This window comes from Callithrix jacchus, chromosome 1 (assembly GCF_049354715.1).
Source record: "Callithrix jacchus isolate 240 chromosome 1, calJac240_pri, whole genome shotgun sequence".
Classification (NCBI taxonomy): domain Eukaryota; kingdom Metazoa; phylum Chordata; class Mammalia; order Primates; family Cebidae; genus Callithrix; species Callithrix jacchus.
In genome coordinates, this window is record NC_133502.1 from 53,150,200 (window position 1) to 53,166,796 (window position 16,597).

Genomic DNA, 16,597 nt, shown 5'->3' on the forward strand with positions numbered 1-16,597 from the left:
TTCTTCCAGGTTTACTAGTCTTTGTGCATAGAGTTGTCTGTAATGTTCTCTGATGATGGTTTGAATTTCTGTGGAATCTGTGGTGATTTCCCCTTTATCATTTTCTATTGCATCTATTTGGTTGTTCTCTCTTTTCTTTTTATCAGTCTGGCTAGTGGTCTGTCTATTTTGTTGATCTTTTCAAAAAACCAGCTCTTGGATTTATTGATTTTTTGCAGGGTTTTTTGTGTCTCTATCTCCTTCAGTTCTTCTCTTAGTTATTTCTTGTCTTCTGCTGGGTTTTGAGTTTTTTTGATCTTGCTCCTCTAGCTCTTTCAATTTTGACAATAGGGTGTCAATTTTGGATCGCTCCACTCTTCTTATATAGGCACTTATTGCTATATATTTTTCTCTAGAGACTGCTTTAAATGTGTCCCAGAGATTCTATGTTGTGTCTTTGTTCTCCTTGGTTTCGAAGAACTTCTTTATTTCTGCCTTCATTTTACTGTTTATCCAGTCAACATTCAAGAGACAGTTGTTCAGTTTCCCTGAAGCTGTGTGGTTCTGAGTTAGTTTCTGAATTCTGAGTTCTAACTTGATTGCACTATGGTCTGAGAGACTGTTTATTATGATTTCAGTTGTTTTGCATTTGCTGAAGAGTGCTTTACTTCCAATTACATAATCAATTTTAGAGTAGGTGTGATGTGGTGCTGAGAAGAATGTATATTCTGTGGATTTGGGGTGGAGAGTTTTGTAAATGTCTATCAGATTTGCTTGCTCCAGGTCTGAGTTCAAGCCCTGGATATCCTTGTTGATTTTCTGTCTGGTTGATCTGTCTAATATTGACAGTGGAGTGTTAAAGTCTCCTACTATTATTGTGTGGGAGTCTAAGTCTCTTTGTAAGTCATTAAGAACTTGCCTTATATATCTGTGTGCTCCTGTATTGGGTCCATATATATTTAGGATCGTTAGCTCTTCTTGTTGTATTGATCTTTTTACCATTATGTAATGACCTTCTTTGTCTCTTTTGATCTTTGTTGCTTTAAGTCTATTTTATCGGAGACAAGAATTGCAACTCCTGCTTTTTTGTTGCTCTCCATTTGCTTGGTATATCTTCCTGCCTCCTTTTATTTTGAGCCTTTGAGTATCCTTGCATGTGAGATGGGTTTCCTGGATACAGCACACTGATGGGTTTTGGCTTTTTATGCAATTTTCCAGTCTGTGTCTTTTGATTGCTGCATTTAGCCCATTTACATATAGGGTTAATATTGTTATGTGTGAATTTGATACTGCCATTTTGATTCTAGCTGGCTCTTTTGCCCATTAGTTGATGCAGATTCTTCATTATGTTCATGCTCTTTAGAATTTGGTATGTTTTTGGAATGGCTGGTACTGGTTGTTCCTTTCTATGTGTTGTGCCTCTTTCAGGAGCTCTTGTAAAGCAGGCCTGGTGGTGACAAAATCTCTGAGTACTTGCTCGTTTGCAAATGATTTTATTTTTCCTTCACTTACGAAGCTCAGTTTGGCTGGATATGAAAATCTGGGTTTAAAGTTATTTTCTTAATGGATGTTGAATATTGGCCCCCACTCTCTTCTGGCTTGTAGAGTTTCTGCTGAGAGATCTGCTCTGAGTCTGGTGGGCTTCCCTTTGTGGGTGACCCGACCTTTCTCTCTGGCTGCCCTTAGTATTTTCTCTTTCATTTCAACCCTGGTGAATCTGACGATTATGTGCCTTGGGGTTGCTCTTCTTGCGGAATATCTTTGGGGTGTTCTCTGTATTTCCTGGACTTGAATATTGGCCTACCTTGCTAGGTTGGGGAAATTTTCCTGGATAATATCCTGAAGCGTATTTTTCAGCCTGGATTCATTCTCTTCATCACATTCTGGTACACCTATCAAACGTAGCTTAGGTCTCTTCACATAGTCCCACATTTCTTGGACACTTTGTTCATTCCTATTTGCACTTTTTTCTCTAATCTTGGTTTCTCATTTTATCTCACTGAGTTGATCTTCGACTTCTGATATTATTTCTTCTGCTTGGTCAATTCGGCTGTTGAAATTTGTGCATGCTTCGTGAAGTTCTCATGTTGTGTTTTTCAGCTCCTTCAGTTCATTCATATTCCTCTCTAAGTTGTCCATTCTTGTTATCATTTCCTCAAATCTTTCTTTAGATCTTTTTTTTAAGGTTCTTAGTTTCTTTGCATTGATTTAGAACATGTTCTTTAGCTCACAGAAGTTTTTCATTATCCACCTTCTGAAGTCTGATTCCATCATTTTGTCACACTCATTTTTTATCTAGCTTTGTTCCCTTGCTGGTGAGGAGTTTTGGTCCTTTGTAGGAGGTGAGATGTTTTGGTTTCAGGTGTTTTCCTCCTTTTTGCACTGGTTTCTTCCCATCTTTGTGGATTTACTCACCTGTCATTTGAGTAGTTGCTGACTTTTCAGTTGGGTCTCTGAGTGGATGCCCAGATTGTTGATGATGAAGTATTTCTGTTACTTGGTTTTCCTTCTAACAGTCTAGCCCCTCTCCTATATGGCTGCTGAGGTCCACTCTAGGCCCTGCTTGTCTGGGGTACACCTGTAGCAGCTGCAGAACTGTGAGGGATGCTACCAGTTTCTTCTTCTGCTATCTTTGTCCCAGAATGATGCCCGCCAAATGTTAATCTGGGACAAAGATAGCAGAAGAAGAAACTGGTACTTTATAGGAGCTCAAGTGCTGCGCTGTGAACTCCATTGATCATTCAGGGCTCTTAGGCAGGTGCATTTAAGTCTGCTGCAGCAGAACTCATAAAACCCTCTTTTTCTTCTCAGATGCTCTGTCTCAGGGAATTAGGGCTTTCTTTATGAGTATCTGTTGCACTGTCCTGCCCAGCTAGGATGCAATCTAGTCACTATTTGCCTGCCGAGGCTCCGCCCTGCTGCCATGGGCTCTGCCCTGCTGTCGTGGGCTCTGCCCTGCTGTCATGGGCTCCGCCCTGTTGGCGGAGTCTCTCTGTTATGGCAGATTGCCTCTGCAATGGCAGACTGCATCAGCAATGGGAGCGTATCTCAGTAGGGGTGGAATGTCTCCGTAATGGCAGACACCCCTTCCTCACTGTCCTGGGTTCAGCCATACCCGCAGTGAATCTCTCAACCCTGAGTGTTTCGAATCGCCATTTGGTTTGTCCCTGTGGGGGTGGGACCTGCTGAGCCTGACCACCTGGTTCCCTGCCTCGGAGCCCTTTTTTTCCCTTTTCAAGTTGAACGGTTGACTCTCTCCCAGGTGTTTCAGTCACCTGCTGATAAGGCACTAGGATCTGTGTGATTTCCCGTGCAGCGACCCACTGCACCGGCTCAAAGGTCGCTTCCCAGGAATCTCCTGGTCTGGCTTACTGTCCAAGTCCCGACTAATCAGATGGATATGCTAATCTGCCCTCCCAAATCTCGGATTGCTGGTTTAACAGGGCACCCAGACCACTGCATTTTGTGCTTTGTGCAGAGTGCCGCTGTGCTGCAGTACCGGACAAAATGGCCGCGCTAGCTGAAACAGCTGCGCTGGCGTCCTGTTTCTGTCCTACACCTGGGAATTTCCCCATTCTTTGGGCAACAAATATCCGTCTGGAAATACGGCCTCCACTCACCCTCTGCATCTTCACTGAGAACTGCAATCCTGTGTCGCTCCTATCATGCCATCTTCTCTGATCCCTTGATAGAATGTGAACTTTTTAATTCACATTCTTTGCATCTAAGGATGCAAAATATGTTGTATATTCCTATCTAGATTCCCCAGCATAGTGTAGGGGCCTAGTAAATGTCTTGTTTGGAAAGTTTACATTCCATTTTTTGGCAAGAACTTGGGCATATTTATATACTGAAAAATGTGATTCAATGTAATCATGTTTTATATTGTTACCAAGTAACTATATTATGAATTTTCTAGGCCTTTAGTTTGTCCTTGTTATGCTATCTATTCTGTGTACATTTACTCAATTCAACAATTTAACTTTCAGGATTGGAGACCATTAAAAAACACATCTTTTAAGAGCAAAAGAATAATAAATTATTAATAATGTGTAAATGATAGGCATTAATAGCCAAGAATAAAATACTAAATTTGAAAAAATTTATAAAAATAAAAGGGATAAATATGCTTTAGATACCTTCTTTTCTGCTGAAATGAACTGTGTTACCTCTAGCTCAATGCCACACCTTAGAGCCCCAATTGATAGAGCAAGATCCTATTTTCAAGCACCAGCATGATTTGAAAATGTTCCTATATAGGCCCAGTCCATTCTGGGTAAAATAAATCTATTCTACTTTTTCAGAGATAAAACCTACTGCCAGTTAAAATCAGCTTGATAATATGAATAACACCAAAAAGATCAATCAGAAGGATTAAGATTAATAGAAATGCTGATTTTTGGGAAATTTGAATTTGAAGAAATCCTTTTGGATAACAAATATCTAAAAAGATATATCCAAAAGGAAATATCAGAGGTTTTAATTCTAAAAATTCACACTGTTGTGCATTTGTCAAGCATTATTTTCTCACTCATACTAGCTTGGACAGCTGCTATGGGTTAAATTGTGTCACCACCAAAGAGAAATGTTGAAGTCTTCTAGTACCTCAGAATGTGACCTTATTTAGAATTAGAGGCAGTCAAGTTAAAATTTGGTTATTAGGGTGGACCTTAATCTAATATTGACTGGTATTCTTATAAAAATGAGAAATTTGGGTACAGTCACAGACATACACAAAAGGAAGACTTACCTGGCAGGGGAGATACCGTGATCACAAAGGTGGTTTTCCCAAGTGAGCCTTATGCATTGCACTCTGGGTGTGCTGACCCCTACGTTTTCCCCAAATGTGGGAAACTGGACTGCATAATTTGTGGTAATGGGGGACTGCATTCCCGCTTCCCCCTAACTTTTTGAAAAAAACAAAAATTAAAAAAAAAAATGAAAGGAAGACTATGTGAACACACATAAGGAAAAAGATGGCTACGTGACTGGATTGGTGCAATTATAAAAGAAGAAGTGCTAAGGATACTAGAAGATACCAGAAATCGGAATTGGTACTAAAGGATTCTCCCCTAGAGCTATTAGACAGAGAGCATCACCCTAACAATATTTTGATTTCAGACTTCCATACTCTAGAAATGTGAAGTGATAAATTCATGTATATGTAAGCGGCTGAGATGCTGGCAGCCCTAGGAAACAGAAATATGGCAGCTTATCTACTTTTTATTAAATATTAATAATTTTAACAAAATATTGTACACTCGGCCCTCTGTATCCAGGAGTGCCACATTTGTTAAACAACCAACCTTGGAATGAAAACAATAATAAATTAATTAAATAATAATACAAAAAAATATACAAAAAAGAAATACAGCATAAGAATAATTTACATGACATTTACTTATTAGGTATTATAGGTAATCTAGAGATGATTTAAAGTATATGGGAGGATGTGTATGGGTTATATGTAAATACTATGCCATTTTATATTAGGGACTTGAGAATTCATGAATTTTTGTATCTTCAGGGGCCCTGGAACCAATCTTTCTTGAATACCCAGGGACAAGTATATTATGAATTATCTGCTTGTAACTAGATTATCTTGGAAATAAATGTAAGACTAACTGCTGAATTACTGTCATAACAAGATAACTTTTAATGACTGCATGTGGTGGCTTACACCTATAATCTCAGCACTTTGGCAGGCCAAGGCAGGTGGATCACTTGAGGTCGGGGGTTCAAGACCAGCCTGGCCATCATGGTGAAAGCCTGTCTCTACTAAACCTACGCAAACTAGCCAGCCATAGTGATGCACACCTGTAATCCCAGCTAGTTAGGAGGCTAAGGCAGGAGAATCGCTTGAACCCAGGAGGCGGATGTTGCAGCAAGTTGAGATTTCACCACCGCACTCCAGCCTTGGCAACAGAATGGATTCTGTCTCCAAAAAAAAAAAAAACCTGTAAAATACTAGGAAGAAATTAAAATATGTGCTTTAGTAAAATCACATACACTTGTTTTAAAGTATTCACTATTCAATAAATATGGAAGTTGATTGAATCGTTTTAAAATATAAATATATTATTTGAATTTATATGCAGCAAATAATTTGGCTTATTATTATTTTTAATACATTTTAAACTTTATATTTGTAAATAAACACAAGAAAACTCTAGCATGTGCATATAATCCCATGAATTAGAGATATTAATCATACAAACAAGTTTTGATCATTAGTATGTATCTTTGCTGAAAACTAATAGTTCGAAATCTAATGACTGATAGCTAGGGAAAAATTTGCAGATGCTATATTTTCCTAACTCAGTGTAAAGTGGAAATATTCCCTGATGTAACTCCTACTCCCACAATATCTACTTAGTGGCAGGGTGGGGTGAGCACTCCCATCATTGGTCTTTGAATACATAATATCTGATTTTTCTTGGTTAATGATACATATTTGTACAATTTACAATGTGAGCTGGAAATCTTATTTTAAAATAACGTGACTGAAAGTTCATTTTTTTTCTCAATCTGTTTTCCTCTTATCTGATGCAAATAAGTCGCAAGACTGAGTTTTACTTTCCAAACCTCAGTCTACAGAAAATTTGTCGCAAGTAAAATATTGCATTAATGGGGTTTATTCAGCAATTATTCCCTAAGCAGAAGTCCTACTAAAATCAGAAATATTAAATTTAGTATTGAATCTTAGATGCAAGAAGTTACATGTTATTTGCTAAATGTTGTTTTAGCTATGCCGGGGTGATACTTCCAGAGAGAAAATGGGTAACTTACTCCCTATTAATATGAACAAAAATATGAAATTAAAGATTAACATTTTATGTTGGCAGTGTACTTTAAGGTATATATATGTATATACATATACACACACATATATTCTCTGTTGAAAGCTGCCATATATTGCTAGCAATCATAGTCAAAAAGCATGATAAAAATGAAATATGTACTTTTGAATTCAGTCTACTCACATGAAAACATTAGCGATATTTTCAGAAATTGAGTCAAATATTGTCCTTTTCACACCTTTTTCAGTTGCTATATTATTTCCTGCAAAGACAGAGATTGGTCCAGAAAGGAATTCCCAGATCCTTGATTAGTTAACTTGATGGTCACATTTGCATCTCTCAAGAGCCATGTGGCTTTAGCAGGTGACTGATGCCACAGCGTTTACTTTTAAAAGTTTATTTGCTTTCTGATATAATGTGCTGTAGGACTAAAGATTAAATTTTCACTTGAGTATAGAATGTGTACCACTCTTGTACTTCTAAGTGATTTTCTTCAAACTTTCTTTGCCACGGTTTTTTACACTAATATAACATTTTTATATATGTCACGTTTCAGTAGGGAATATATGAAGTAAAATCTAAAGAATTAATTAAAATAATGTCCCAGTATATAAATGTAATAAAGATTAATTTGGGATGACAGAACTACACTAAAGACAAACAATAAAAATAAGAAAACAAAATGAAAAAATAATAAGCAGCCAACATTTCTCCAGCATAAAAGAACAAATAGGAGAGAAAATTTTTGATGAAAACTTTATATAGAAATAAAATAGTCACTGAAAATCCAGAAGAACTTGATTACCTTTGTCTAATCAAGAGCACGATTTTTTAAAACTAAATGATTTTATGTGGTGAGTAGCGGCGGGGTTTTGGTGTGGGAAGTAAGATGGGGATGATTTTTTTTCTCTATAAGCAACAGTGTATAAACAACGCCCTAGACATATAGTTGTTGTTTTAAGTATTGTTGATGATAATATTTACTAATCATCCTAAACCAGGTGGCTCAAGCCTGTAATCCCAGCACTTTGGGAGGCCAAGGCATGTGGATCACGAGGTCAAGCAACATGGTGAAACCCCGTCTCTACTAAAAATTCAAAAAATTAGCTGGACATGGTGGCGCGTGCCTGTAATCCCAGCTACTCGAGAGGCTGAGGCAGGAGAATTGCCTGAATCCTGGTGTTGGAGGTTGCGGTGAGCCGACATCGCGCCATTGCACTCCAGCCTGGGTAACAAGAGCGAAACTCTGTCTCAAAAAAAAAAAAAAAAAAAAAAAAACTTTCAGAATCTCAGTATATCCTCAAAAGTTTTCACATCAAATATTGTTGACCTACACATACCAAACTTATTTTTAATAAACTACAGACCACTAGAATTATTTAACTTTTCCCAAAACAAGAATCACCAAAGATTTTCTTAGCTGCTTAAAATTGATTGATTCAAGCATATTAAGGAAAGAATAAAACCATCCAGTTAAAGTATAAAAAAGCATAAACAATAAAGATTTTTCTCTTTTAATACACTTCAAAGCAAAAGCACTATGCTCTTCTAGAACAAAGGTGTTATAACAACATGTAGAAGAATATAAAGAATGTATTCTGGATAAAGAAAGGAGACATTTTATTGGCTGGGAATGGGACAAAAGGAAACTTGTATCCTTGGCAGAATGGATTACCTGTCTTATATATTTTTTGAAAAACCACAGTCTGGGCCAGTGGGTACTCAAGGCTCTTATTAAAACTCTTAGTATTGTGTCCCAACACAGCTCTGCCTTCTGTGGTTGATTGATTAGGCTGCTGTTGCATGTTTTCCCTTTAGAGTTCAAGACTCTTTACAGAGAATTTTAAACACGGCCAAGCTGATGCTATAAAATTGAAAGCAAAGAATTCATTTGAAAAATTACAAAGAAAAATTAAGGTAGTAATGGCAATATAAGGTAGAATGGAAAGAGCAGGAGATAAAAAAATCGGAACCCTCAAGTACTGATGACAAAAGGTAATCACTCAAAGAAAATGTTTTAGTTTTTGAAAGACCAATTGTTTTCTTTACCAAATATAGCCACTACCCTAGTAATAATATCTACCTCCTATGGACAAACATGTTACTTCTCCCCTCAAGGCAATATACCACTTGAGTTCTCTTCTCCCACTTGTAACAGTGTTATTTATGCTTGAATATGTGTGTGAGTAAGGAGATTGGTTCCACATGTTGAGGATTCTTCTCCTCCACCATCTTCATTCATTAAGCCACATTTATTGAACCTAACTGCCAATACATTGGTTTTCAAAACTGACACTTTAGAATTAGAAGAGTATAAATTGTTGTTTATTTTTACTATCAATACCGAAGTTCTACACTCAGAAACTCTATTTCAATTAACCTGAGAGTTGGGAATGCAAGAGTATTTTTTCGAAACCTCCCCAAATGATTCTAATTGGCACCAAGATTGAGAAAAATGGACACAGTAGAGAGATTCAAAATGCTATTTTAAAAAAATTGGTTAAGGCTCTGCAATGCCAGGTTTGTGGTCACTGACAAACCATTCATTTTGACCTTGGATTTATATAAAATATAAAAACAATACCAATTCTTACTGTATAGCTTTATTGTCAGAATCAAATAAGATTAAATATGATGATGGTATGTAAATTTTAAGGCAAATATCAGTTGTCTTATTACTAGAAATTCTAGTTCTTCCTTGTGCAGGAGCAGAGTACATTAGTACCTCATAATTCTATTTTCAATGTGTTTTTGATATCCCCTTATTAAATTTTATTGATATTTGTTTTCGATAGAAACTTCACATAAGTTGAGATGAATTGGCATGCTATCATTTTGCTAATGCTGCTTAATTTACAAAAGGCAAATCAAAATGTGATTACAAGCTTTTTCAGTTCCTGCAAATTGATGTTTAAGGCATAGGATATATGGTTTGGATTCCTATTTTATACAAAACAATGATTCATAGATAGAAAAATGAGTTCATTGCTTCCTTGGGAGAATGCCTTATGAACCAAACATCACTACCAAGGCATGCTACAGTGATAAAATGTGACCTTAAAGCAATAAAGCAGACAGAGTTGAGAAAACAAGGACAAGATTATTTAATTATGATATATGATGTTTAACAATACTTTTTTTTAAAGAAAAACCATACACTTCTTGCAGAAAAGAATAGTAACTATAATAAAGAGAAGATTCTAGTATTTAAAATATAAGGAAATCTAAAATTATAAAATAATTTAATGGTAGTTTGCTGCTTGAGGTACTGAGTCCTTGGATTCTAAATACAAGTTAGGCATTAAAAAAAGCTTAATAATATATGCAAAGTTAATTTAGGCAACAATTTTATAATACTAAAGATGTACATCCCTTATCAATACATGATATACAAGTTGTAAGTCCAAGAGAGAGACAAGGAACATGTAACATATATAATACTGTTAGTTAAAACTTTTTAAATATTTTACTCTGTGACATGAGTGTTCTAAATGCTTTATATGCAATTTAATGCCTTTAATACCCACAGCTACCTTATGAGGTAGGAATTAGTATTATTCACACTTTAAAGATGAGGAAACATAATCATTTCCCTAAAGTCACACGATAAGGGCACAGCTGGATTTGAAAACAATCTGCCTCCAAATCTGGGTTTCTCACCATTACAGTAGCCTGCCTCTCACTGTAATGTTTATACATAATTTGCATATGCTAAATAGTGTCATTGAGGTTTTCTTGGGTATTCAATAAACGTTTGCTAAATTCAGTTGGACTGAACTGAATTAAATGGTATGTTAAATAAAGCAGTTTTATCACATTTCATAGTTTTTGTGTAGTTCAATCATTTCCCATCATGCAGGGATTTTTTTTTAATTGCATCAGAAATGAAAGGGTCACCTAGAATAACTTCCACATTATTCTTGAATCTCTCTAAATTTTCCTCATAGCCTTTTGTCTTAGAACCGACTTACATGAGCTAATGAAATCTAATGAGCTCACTACCTCACCTGTAGCATGCCCTATAGGTAAAACTGCTGTTGTTCACAAGCCTCACACATCAGCTCACAGGGTAAAAGTTTGTAATTAAGCTGACAGTAAGCACATGCTAAGTGTAAAACCTTAAATATTCAACAAATACTTTTGCTAAAATAAGTCTATATCATTTTGTTTCCAGAAAATTTGTTGCATATTATTATCATAACGATTCACTGATGTCACAAATGCTTCGTGGAATTAAGAAAATCACTGTCATTATCTATAAAAAACTTAGCTGACTTAAACATTACCTAGCCTAATCTTTTTATTTCACTAATAAGAACATGCTAAACAACTATATTACAAGACCTACGTATAGACTACCCGACAAATCTCTCTAGAGTCAGGATTAAGATTTAGAGCTCAAATCTCCTGGATTTCAATTATTGCTTTTCCATTCAGGTGTAATTTTGCTCAATGTAGAGTATTAACTGGAAACATTTCCCTTTTAAAAGGTTTATCCACAAGGTTTTAATCTTAAAGAGAGAGAAAATATGGATTATTTTTATAAAAGCATATAAAAGGATATTAACAAAATTTCAAGAATAGCAGAGTGGAACTTTCAAAATATTATATAAGAAAATAATAAGTTAGATTGTATTTATTTGTAATGATTTACATACAACACAGTTATTTTACTCACAGGTTAGGTGATTTGTGACTCATAAAACAGAACAAAATGTAAAAAGGAAACTAATTAGGCCAAAGTGTAATCCTGGCACTTTGGGAGGCCAAGGCGGGTGGATTGCCTGAGCTTAGGAGTTCGAGACCAGCCTGGGGAAGATGATGAAACCACCTCTCTATTAAAAAAAAAAAAAAAGGAAACTAATCATGACTTTAATTGTAAAATGCTCTGTAGACTCAGGTGTAACAAGAAGGAAGGACCCTTGATAAAAAGCCAATATTATAATTCAATGCGCCAACTAAAACTTTAAATGTTGATTTTATTGACAGGACATTCAGAGAAATATAACAACTGCATAGATGAGAAATATAACAACTGCATAGATGAGAAATAGCTTTTAAATCATTCATAAGACAAAATCTGAAGTTATTCAGTTTCTTCATAGGTAGTATAGAATGTCTATCTTCTTTATCAAAGATACTATAACAATTTCCTCAGCAGAAAATACATGTGAGATATATACTTATATATACACATATTTTAAATGTATCTTTTACTATAGTTGAGAAAGCATTCAAAATCACCTCCTTAAAAGATTTATCTATAATCATTAAAAAACAGGTAATAAACATCATCTTTTTATTATTGAAGAAACAAAGATTACATTGAAAACATGGAATGTATAGTCTTTAAGTATACACAGTGTTTCTGTTTTTCAAAATGAAACTAAATTTTGCTGAATGAAGAAGCACAAGATGGATGAATTTAATGGGCTTGATGATAGAATGGCTGTACTAATATTTTATGCTAATATTCTTTACTTCTCTACCAATAGTTATCAAAGTTTTCAGTGTTATAAAAATGAGAATAATTATTTTCAAAGAAACAGTCACATGTCCCAGGTTATATAATAAAGAATAAGAAACAGAACCTCTCTCTCTCCTTCTCTTCCGTTTTTCCTTTCTCTATTTTTCTCCTGTCTCTTTATCTCTCTCTATCATCTCATCTCTGTATATCTATATATCAACATATAAAAAATACTGGCCTTCACCACAAATAATAATGAGGTTTAGTGAAAAAAAAATTATGTCCACGAGCTGAAAATAACTTAAAATCAATAGTTATTTAGTTAGCTATATAATTTAAAATAGATAATATCTGTACAAATGAAATGAGAAAGTCAAAGATTTTTTGGATCAAATATTCTGGGAGAAGTAAAACATTGTTATAAGAATTGAACATGGACTATCTATAATCAAGAGATAAATGTGAACCATGTTTTATATTAAAAAGAATTTTTAAAGCAGTATTATGGAAAAGGAACAAAAATAGCTTGGGATTCAATTCAACTTTTTTAAAGCTCCAAGATTTATGGATAAGGGAAATGAGGAAACATTTAGGTTTTGGCATGATAGAGAAAATCATTTAAAATACTGTTATAAAATATTAGCAAGTAGCAAAAAGAATTACAGCATAGCTATTCCAAATCATAAAAATTAAAGAAGATCTTAACCAACACATATTTGTATCATAAATATAAACTAGAAATAAAACTCTGTATGAATATGAAATAAAATATTCTAAGAAAATACATAAGCAATGTATTTCTCATATGAAACAATATACATAATCAACTGCTCATTTTATTTTTTAAAACTTTGGTCTCATTTTTTCATGGCTTACTTTCAATGAAGTAAGGAGGGCTTGCTTTACTCCTCCATAAACATAGGAAGCATCACTCATCTTTTGCTACCCGGACTGTATTTGTGATAGACAAGGGACATAAAAGAAGCTAAGACAAAGGAAATAGTGTCTGATAAAACTACTAAGAAGTATATTTTTGGTACTTGTTCTCCTGAGTGTAGTATCATTTTAACTGTACTTAAACTGAATGCTATTGTAATGTTTGTAATAAAATTCTGCTGGATAAAATTTGAATTTAAGTATCTATAAAATATCTTACTAATGCTAAATGTTGATTCACTAAATTATAATCATAAAAAGTGCATGAGTTAAAAAAATATAGTGAAGGTTTGTAGTAGTAACGATCAGGGCAAATAAACTTGTCAAGCCACAATATAATATCCTGTTTTCCACTCTAACTCTAATTTCAAAACCTTTTAGTAGGAATGAATCAGTAAGGATGACTGATTTCCATAGTTTAGATCTCATCTCCATAGGGATCAGAAGATGATTTTGACCTCTCTGACATTTAGCTACTGTGTGCTACTGTTGTAAAACTATTTACCGAAGTCTATAACCAATTACTGAATTTGCTACAAAGTATTCTCCAGATTTTTCCAGTACTTTAAATAATATACCATGACCATTTGTTTTCACTGAGCCATAGAAGTAATTTAACCATGCTTAATGTTTACTTTTAAAAATACTAAAGTGATCGTTTATGAAACAAAAAATTAAAATGTACATATAAAAGCAATAAAGTTAAAGTCTTGTAATGTTACTCTAGTAACCAACACTATGGATTACTTTATAGTATTTTAGAAACATCTGCTGGGAGATCTCCACGAATTTTGGAACCAGTGTTCCTTTAAGTTGCCTTAAAGGAAATGTTCCTATATATAATATTATATTCTGTGACTTTTTAAAGATTTTGGAGTTTATCCAAAAATAATGACATCAATGATCATAGCATGTTTTTTAAAATAATAAAAAGTACATTTAAAAAAAAAGCATACAGCAAAAAGTTGTTTAGAATGCAATAGTTTTCCTTTTAAGAAGTTGACAAGAAATAATACAAGATGTTGAAATAGAAATTAGTAATTCTAAAATAAAACTTACTCCTTAAGCTTTTAGAGGTAGTAGAAGCAACAGGATATTTTAAAAAGATAATTATTTTAAAAATAAAAAAGTATACATTAAAATAGTGTGAAACGTAGAATCTTCCTTCTCTCATATATTTTTAATTGATAAATATTACTGAATACTACTGTGATGAATACTACCTTGTCCACAGAATCCTTTCCAGTATGGTAACTCTGGATGTTTTCTGGTCCATGCTCAGGAGACAAGAGTTTAAGTTGGAAATCACAGAGTCTAATAGTGTTGCCTTTCTTCCAGTGTTATCACAAAGGTTTTAATTACAAGAAATAGACTATGTAATATTTCAAAACATATCCAAAATTTAAAAATCGATAAGATGCGTAAGCATATAGGTCTGATGGCATTTTATTGTGATGCCTGAAATTGTCATCATGCAAAGCATAATATGTTTTGTTGCTTGGTGCCCTGGAAGAGGGTGGTTAATATAGATGTTACCCCTGACAACACACCTCACAGCTCAATGCTCGTTTTTTTAATAAAAGCGAGATGATCAGGATAGATGTAAAAAGTCTACAATAGTGCCATTCTATGGCTAATATTTCTCTGTTACCTCATTCTCTTATAGAACTGTTCAATTATGACTCTTCTGACAATAAACTCCATTCCTATGACTCTCATATTTCTATTTAAAGATTGAATGGCTCTCACACTATTATAGAAATAGTCTGCAAAGACTTATGATAATATTTATATGAATACAATAATAATTTTGTTTATGGAGTTTACTTAATTATTAAGATATTTAACATTTTATTTAAATGATAATTTTATGTTAAGTCTCATCAGAAACTGTAACATTTTTCCAAGTAATACTGGGAGATATTGTTTTAATGGAATTTTATTAAAGGCAGTTGAGTGAAGTGTTATACTCAACTGAATGTCCATAGACTAGAAAAGTTTGGAAACCATTTCTTTAGGAAATTTAATTACAGCAGACCCCAGGAAACAGTGAAAATCCTGTCTGTCGAAATACTGAGTAGAAAAACAGGAACATGGTTGTGATTAAATCTTAACCTGTGAATAAATTGGTAAGCAAATGTGATGTATTTTTATGTTTCTCTATGCCCTCTCAAATGTATAGTCTTTTGTGACCCTAATAAAAACATTCATTGAAAATTGAGTAAAATATTTAAATAATATCTATTCATTTTACAATATCTAAAATAATTTTTTCTTTTCTTTCTTTCTTTTTTTTTTTTTTTAACAGAGTCTCATTCTGTTGCCCAGGTGGTTGGAATGCAGTGGCAGGATTCTGGCTCACTGCAACCTCTGCCTCCCACAATCAGGTGATTCTTGTGCCTCAACTTCCCAAGTAGCTGGGATTACAGGCTCCTGCCATGACAAATAGCTAATTTATTTCTGTATTTTTAGTAGAGACAAGGTTTCACTAAGTTGGCCAGGGTAGTCCTGAACTCCTGACCTGAGGTGATTCACCTGCCTCAGCCTCCCAAAGTGCTGGGATTACAGGCATGAGTCACTGAACTCAGCCTATAATGCTTAAAATAATTTCTCAAATTTTACTCTATTTTAAAATGACAAATAATAATTTTCTATATTTGTGAGGTACAATGTGATGCTTTAATACGTGTACACCTTGTGTAGTGAACAAATTAGGCTAACAAACATATAGAACCTCATACACTTATTTCTTTATGGTAAGAGCATTTTAAATACACTCTTTTATCAGTTTTAAAATATATAACACATTATTATTAGCTACAGTCACCATGTTGTGATATCAGTCGCCAGGACTTCTCTTGTCTCAGTGAAACTTTTGAAACACTTTGACCATCATCTGCCCTTTTCCATACACCCTCACCCCAGGTGTCTGCATTCGTATGTTCATTGCAAGATTGTTAATAATGACCAACATATGGAAACATCCAAAGTGCCCATCAATGAATTAATTGTTTAAAAAAGGTAGCATAGATACACAATGGAATATAATTTAGCCTTCAAAAGGAAGGCATTCTGTCACTTGCAATAAGGTGGACAAATCTGGAGAACATTATGCTGGATAAAATAAGCCAGGCACAGAAAGGCAAATACTACAATAATCTCAAGTATATCTAAAATAATTTTTAGTTTAGTTCCTCAAATATTTAAACTGGTAAGTAGCCTGTTTTCTTAAAGTTTTCTTTTGGAGGAAGTAAATGGAAGACATTTGGTTTTTTGTTTTTTTTTTTTTGGTTCATTTGCACAGAAAAGCATCCAAGTAACAAGGGTATAAAAGGCATCGTTGCATAACAGTGTATACTGTCTAACACTATACTTGAAGAGCAGTGTTTATTCATCATCAGTAAACCATGATCTC

At 34.3% G+C, this 16,597-nt stretch overlaps 1 non-coding gene across 1 annotated transcript; it reads left to right on the plus strand.

Moving 5' to 3' along the window:
- Positions 1-4,721: 4,721 nt before the first annotated feature.
- Positions 4,722-4,884, plus strand: LOC118147890 (U1 spliceosomal RNA). Its single transcript, XR_004734593.1, has one exon. It is a non-coding gene; the product is annotated as a U1 spliceosomal RNA (small nuclear RNA).
- Positions 4,885-16,597: the final 11,713 nt, after the last annotated feature.